Source organism: Crotalus tigris, unplaced genomic scaffold, assembly GCF_016545835.1.
Source record: "Crotalus tigris isolate CLP2741 ecotype Arizona unplaced genomic scaffold, ASM1654583v1 scf7180000017765.3138416, whole genome shotgun sequence".
NCBI classification, from domain to species: Eukaryota; Metazoa; Chordata; class Lepidosauria; order Squamata; family Viperidae; genus Crotalus; species Crotalus tigris.
Window position 1 is genome coordinate 1,226,794 of NW_024096620.1, and position 6,965 is coordinate 1,233,758.

At 32.1% G+C, this 6,965-nt stretch overlaps 1 long non-coding RNA gene across 1 annotated transcript; it reads left to right on the forward strand.

The window, feature by feature from the left end:
• Nucleotides 1-702: 702 nt before the first annotated feature.
• LOC120307138 lies at nt 703-6,155 on the forward strand. The gene is made up of 3 exons (XR_005556457.1): nt 703-861; nt 4,981-5,074; nt 5,990-6,155. It is a non-coding gene; the product is annotated as an uncharacterized LOC120307138 (long non-coding RNA).
• The last annotated feature ends 810 nt before the right edge of the window (nt 6,156-6,965 follow it).

Below are 6,965 nucleotides of genomic sequence, written 5' to 3' on the forward strand. Positions count from 1 at the left end.
TAAAAATATTTAAACTGGGAACTTTCATCTTAATCCTGATAAGTTTCATCTTTCAGAAATCCTTCTATACTACTTTTTGAAAATATTAAAAATGGAGGGCCTTACTTTTTATTTATATATTTAAAATACATACATATATACATAGATACATACATATGGCCACCCATCTGAGAAGCCAACAATTAAAAAAATGAATTTAAGAGAATTAAAGAATTAGAGAAAATTCAACCAATAATTAAAAACGTACTAAAACACACACATATACGTACATATGTGCATTTCCAATTTATATAAATATATGTAGAATATTCATTCCTATATTTGGGGGAATCATCTTATAAACTAGTACTTTAAAAGTCCCGATATGAATAACGGTAGTTAACTGCTGTAAAAGTGTTACTAAAAAGAACCTTAAGTAATCCCGAAATATAACTTCTGAGTAATTCTAAACAGAATTGTTAAGCGAATAAAAAGAGAAAGGGAAAGGAATCAGTGTTGCAAATCAAGAAATGTAGATCCTATATTTAGTGATCTATCGCTTTCTTCCTAGTTCTTTTCTTCCCTTTTTCTGCTCTCCAAGAAGATTGAGAAAGTTTCCAAGCCTGTGGAGGGAGGAGGGAGGAGGAGGAGGGAGGAAAGAGTGACGAGCTGCCTGCGCCCAACTCACGTCGAAGGCGCATGCGCTTTCCATTGCACGCGTGCCTATCCCGTCATTCTCAGCGGGGAGCAGTAGAGTGGGACTTCTGGGAGTATTCTAGAGCGGCAGGAGCAGGCCGAGGCCGATGATGTCGGAAAAGAAACAGCCCGTAGATCTGGGGCTTTTGGAAGAAGACGACGAGTTCGAGGAGTTTCCTGCCGAAGGTAGGTTAGAAAATGGGGAGGCGGGAGGGAGAACCAACGCGGGTTTCTCGCAGCGGCTCGTCTGGGTCCTCGTTGGTCTGCGCCTCGGGATGCGGAGAGGCCTGAAAGACTCCCAATCCAAACTACTTGCCTTCCAGAGATGAAACGATAGTTCCTATCATCCCCAGCCGACACATCTGGACAGTATGCATAGTTCCAGATCGCGGGACCCTTTATCCAAAGCAGGTCTCCATTCTACGTGTCCTGCCTCTTCCCCGGAGGAGCCCCCCCCCCCCTTCCACGCGGTATCTTTCAGAGGCCAACGTCTTCGGGCGGTCCGGCTTTCTCTTTGTGGGGAAAAAAAGCCAGGCCTTCTATGGGGAGAAAGAAGACCGCGCGTTCTTCCTGACATGGAAGCGGTCGGTCCTCGTAACTTTTTAAGTTCTTTAAATGTGAGAATTTTAGCCGTAGTCCTGGACGATATGGCTGGGGATTCTGAGAATGATAGTTCCCTGCACCTGTAAAATTGATTTTTCGAAATAATGTGTGTGCTTGGTTTTCTTTAGGTTGCTAAAAAAAATAGATGTGTATTCATTTGCAGAAACTGGGTTTAAAAGCTATTAGGGAAAAAGCCTCGTACTATTTATTGGACAGAGTGCACTTGTTTTGAGCAAGCCTTATGCTCCACACCAAATGTCCTGATTGAAATGATGAAATGTAAGGAGCAGTGGGTAAGGGTGGGTTATGCTTGTAACATTTGTATCAAAACTTTGAGTTGAATAGTAACAAACGGTTAATGAATATGGATTTAGGATTCACACATATTTGCTGTAAATTAATGTAGCATAATTGTGACACAAGATTGTCTTTAAATAATTGGCAGTGGCTAAAGAATAACTGTCTTCTTGGCAAAAGAGTCCTTATCTTCTCTAAGCAAATGCAAATATTTAAATTAGATTTTTTGTATCATTTAAATAAGCATAAATTGATCTGATTTTACAATGTAGAAATTTCTTACCCTAATGCTACGAATTTATTAATTAATTACAGGGGTGTTTTTGGATTAAATTCACTTCCCATGTTTTAATTTAAAATTGCTCTATTTTGTGCACCTCTTATATTATGGATTTGATTGTGTTCATTGGATGTAAGATACTGTTTTATGTATAAACTGAGGTTTGTTATCTATCTAAAGACTAATAGTAAGAAGGCCTTCAGTTTATTAGAAGTGGTAAGCTTCAGATGCAATAATTTTAATGCAAATTAAATCAATTAGTAATGTATACATGGAAGCTATGATTTAGTTTTCTTGCAGTGAAAAATTATGTTAATGTATAATCAAAACACATTCTGAAATATTTTAATAAAGTTTCTCATATTTTAGGAATTAATTTGTTATTCAATATTGTATTCAGCAATCTGAAATTGATTTGCTCTGCTTTTATTGGTATTCTATTATGCTACAATAGTACTTTAACAAAAGGAACTTATTTTCAAAATCTTACTTTAATTTTTTAAAATACTACACAAGTGTAAATAATTTCATTTTAGAATAATAGATAGCTAAGCAACTATGTTTATAATTAATTTCTGACTACTGGTATATTAAATTCAGCATATAAAAATGCTGCTGAAGCTGTAGTTTCAAATCTCAATGGTATTTTATGATTTTTCTATTTAATTTGCTCCTGGGGAAATTATATAACTGGATATCTCTCCCTCCCTACGCACGAACACGCACACTGTGTATCAGTGCACACTGTGCATGAATATCTATAGAGATTCTTAATCATCAAGATCATGGTTATCCCAAAGATGCTTTTCCAAAAGGCAACTGGACTTCCTTGTTTTTTTCTTTGAAAACGTTTTGCTTCTTCATGACTGAAGAAGCTTCTTGGATGAGAAGCAAAATGTTTTTAAAAAAAAAAAACAAGGAAGGCCAGTTGCCTTTTGGAAAAGCATCTTTGGGATGTGCTGCATAAATAAGAATCTTACTATCTTATTTTTGAAATGATGAATATTCTATTCATTTTAAACCAATTTAGTCCAATTTGTTGTGAAGCAGATTTAATAGTAATTAAAAATCTGAGATGACAATATTTTTAGACAAATCATATTCAAAAAGCTGCAAGTTATATAAAACGTACTTAAGCTAAAGCTAGAATTGTAGAACTTAATCAAATAAACACCTGTTAGACTTGACCAAGTGCTAACTTTAAAGAACCAAAATCACCTCAGTTTATTAAAATATAATCAAACTACCTCCAAGATTTTTTACTAAATTGAGATTTTTAAAGTGACAGAAGAAGATTATTAAATACTATACTGGACAGTAATATTAACTCTGCTCACCTTCTTTGATGTAAATTAAACTTTTATACTGGCTAGCCATTGATGCTGCTATTACTTAGAATGCATTTCTTGATCCAGGAAAAAAATCTTATCACTTACAGGGATGTACATTTGGGATTCATTATTAAATTATGATTATATATAATTATAACTGTTTTTTATTTAGACATGACATTATTAAAACAAAGTGTTAATGCTCGAATCAAATTGTAATGTAATGGATTTTATGAATTTATCAAAATGACAGTAACTGATAATCAATATTGGGTCTCTTTAGGATCTTTTACAATGTTCCTGATTGCTTTACTTAAAGAGTAGAGGAAATTCTCTTTTGAATATCTTTTCTGAAGCTGTCCGATCCTGGTTTAAAGGGTTAAACATTTCATATAAATATGAAAAAAAATTGTGTTTTTGAACTAAGCCCTTAATTTCAGTTAAGATAAGTAATGTTTTCTTTAAACCACGTACATCAAATACAATTTGAAATTAATCTCTAGTTCTGGTTTTTGATAAATGTTCTTAAATACGAAATCTGGTTAACCAGCACTAAGAATCTTTGCTGTGGTAAAGTTAACAGAAGAGTAACACTGCAAAGAGAATGTCTGTATAGTCTGAGACTTCCTTCTTAATCTAAAAAACAAATTATGCATGAGTACATTTGATTTTTAGTAAATAAAACGGCTATGTCTTAAACTGTTCTTAGGTTCTGTCTTTTCAAAACTACCTTTGGATAAAATTATAATTTCCTCTGTAAATCTGGTGAATTGACTGAAGAACTATATATTGTTTTACTTCAAATAATACTATCGTTAGGAAAAAGACTTACCTTCTTTATGCTGCATTAGAATAGTAAAGATAAGAAACATTTGAATAGACTATTTTGATTTTAGTAACCAGTAGTGAGTTACTACCAAAACTGATGTGTGCTAGACTTATCAGTCTTTGTCATTGTGAATGTGCATCTCATATTTATATATTTATATTGATAGTACGAAAGCCAGCTAGAAGAAAAGCATACTGTTTAAGAGTCCGAGTCCCACTTGTTTTTCAAAGACGATAAAGTCTGATATGCAACTTACTCGCATCAGGCATTAAATTCCCATCTATTATATTCCGATTGATATTGGAGCAATACCTACTGAGTAACTGACCTCTCATTGTTCCTTGCCATCTGCCAAAACTCTAGACTCTTAGTTTTTCCTAATGTGTACCACTGCTAATTTTAAATTAGGTGTTCATAAGTGATCTTTATTCAGGCATTATCTGGTTTGTTATTCTTTTATGGCTTTATTTTATTTCCTTGCCCCATCTTGTTAAATGGATTGTTCAGTTCTCACTCAACTTGTTCATTTATTACAGTTTACAAATTGGGAATATTTGTGGCCGTAAATTATTGGCCAGGTCTTTTAGACAATCACCCAGTGGTGCATTTGTAGAATTTGACTATAGTCATTTTTTTTTTTTTTTTTTACAAACCATGATTTTTGGCTCTGGTCCAGATATATGTACTAAAATATCCCTGTTAATGATGGAACTTGATAGTCTTAGATAACATTGCTAGAAAAAAAAACATGCAGCAAAAACCACTGTTTTAACCAATTTATTATTTCAATTTTAATTTAATCATATACCAAAATTAACATACGTAAAAATGTTATTCATGAAACTAAAGCCTGTTGGAAATTGAAAAAAGAATGAAATATTTTGATTTTTAAATTATTGAGATATATCCAAAGTTGTCTAAACTATAAATTATGTATTAAAACATTGTTCATTGCTTTGATTTAGACTGGGCTGGGTTAGATGAAGATGAAGATGCACATGTGTGGGAAGATAATTGGGATGATGATAATGTGGAAGATGATTTCTCTAACCAGTTAAGGTAAATTGAAAACATTCAGTTTATATCTGTAATGAAAACATATACAGGTTACCTCTAAAACAAGAATTATATCTCAAAGCATTAAAAATACATTTAGCTTCTGCTTTATTATAGCACATGATAATGAAACTATATATTATTGATAAAACATTGATTTTGTTTTAAAGATGTAATTTTTAACCTTTGGTGTTGTGTTATAAAATAAATATTCCTCTTCTTTTTCTTTTCTAGCACTATAAGAAATTTCTGTTGTAGATAAAATACATTTCCTAAAGTATAATTTTAATATTGTGGCTAATGAATGCTAACTTCGTAAAATGTAGTTTGAAAATGCTTCTGTTTAAGACATTTTATTTGGCTCTGATGATATGGTAAGCTACGATTAATAAATAATTAATTTTCCAGCTTAAGATAGTAAAGTAAGATACATACATACATACATACATACACACACACAAACACACATACACACAAAATTTAAATTGTGCTTTAGTTTGGATGAATACAACTATGTGGAATTTTGGTTTCATATGAAATCAATTTGGCTATGACTATCAGTTCATAAGAAGTAGGATAGAGCATATCTAGTTCTGTTCAACACCTTGCTTCTCATTAACCAATCAGATAAGTTCCAGAGAGATGGAGATGTAGTTTTCTCCTGCTGTTGTTCCCTTGCAGCTGGTTCTTGGAGGCATGTTGCCCCCAACCTGGATATATATTGAAGTAAAATTTGCATTCAACTTTATATCTGCTCGGAGAACAAGCAGATATTTTAACTGTCATAGAACTGAGAAATATTTAATTGATTTAAACCAATGTATAAACCTAACCTGATTTCAGGTCATTTTTTATAATTAAAAAAAATCAGGTAGCTATTTTTCATAACTTAATGCTGTAAATGTCTTACTTTTTCAGAGCGGAACTGGAAAAGCATTGCTACAAGATGGAAACTACATAACTTCTAATGGTGTTTCAATTTGTGTAATATATGAAATAGAAGATGGATTGACGGCTGCCTGTTCCTATCCTATTTTTTTTCTGTTTTCTATAAATAAACATTGAAACTATGTTATATATTTTAGTATTGTTATCGCTTGCTTTTGAATAACTGACAGGTTCAAAGATAATGCAGCTGGCTATTTTAAGCATGGTTTTCTTACAAAGTTAATTTCTTAATGTTATCTATTAATAGTTAAATAAAGAAAATTTAAAAAATGTTCAAATTTTATGAACTGAAAAGAACATATGGTATATAATACATTTTCAGAGCAAACTATTACATTAGAAGCAATCTACAGAAGGCAAGGTTGAAGTGGATGCTTCTTAATCCCATATCATGCTTTAGCTATAACTATACTGCTGAAAGTAATTGTATTTTCCATGTTTATTTTATCCTTGTCGTGCAGTATAATTGATTTGGAATTAATATTTTGATTTATAACCATTTTAAGCTACAAAACAAAGCCATTTCTTTTAGTGGAAATGAACTGTAAAAACAATGTTGATGCTGAATGAATATATGAAATTGCTAGTTTTTATGATTGAGATCAGACAAAAATTTCTTATTTTATCGTAATGGTGTGGGACTGCATCAAGCAAAGAGGCATGAATAACCTAGTAATCAGAGATACTTTCTTTAACCAAAGGTACTTTCTTTAACCTAGTTCAGCTAAATATTTTAGAAGAAGAAATATTTTGACACTACTGTCAAAATAACTAAATCTTTAAGTTGCTTTATATTTTTACGCTGCTGGGAAAGAAAACAAATGATCACTTTAATAGGTTAGCCATGGATTTATTACTTAAACTCATGACTCATTTTATAAATATATAGCAAAAATTGCCATCATCCCAGTTTTGAGAAACTATAAATGTTTTAAAACTTTTTGAT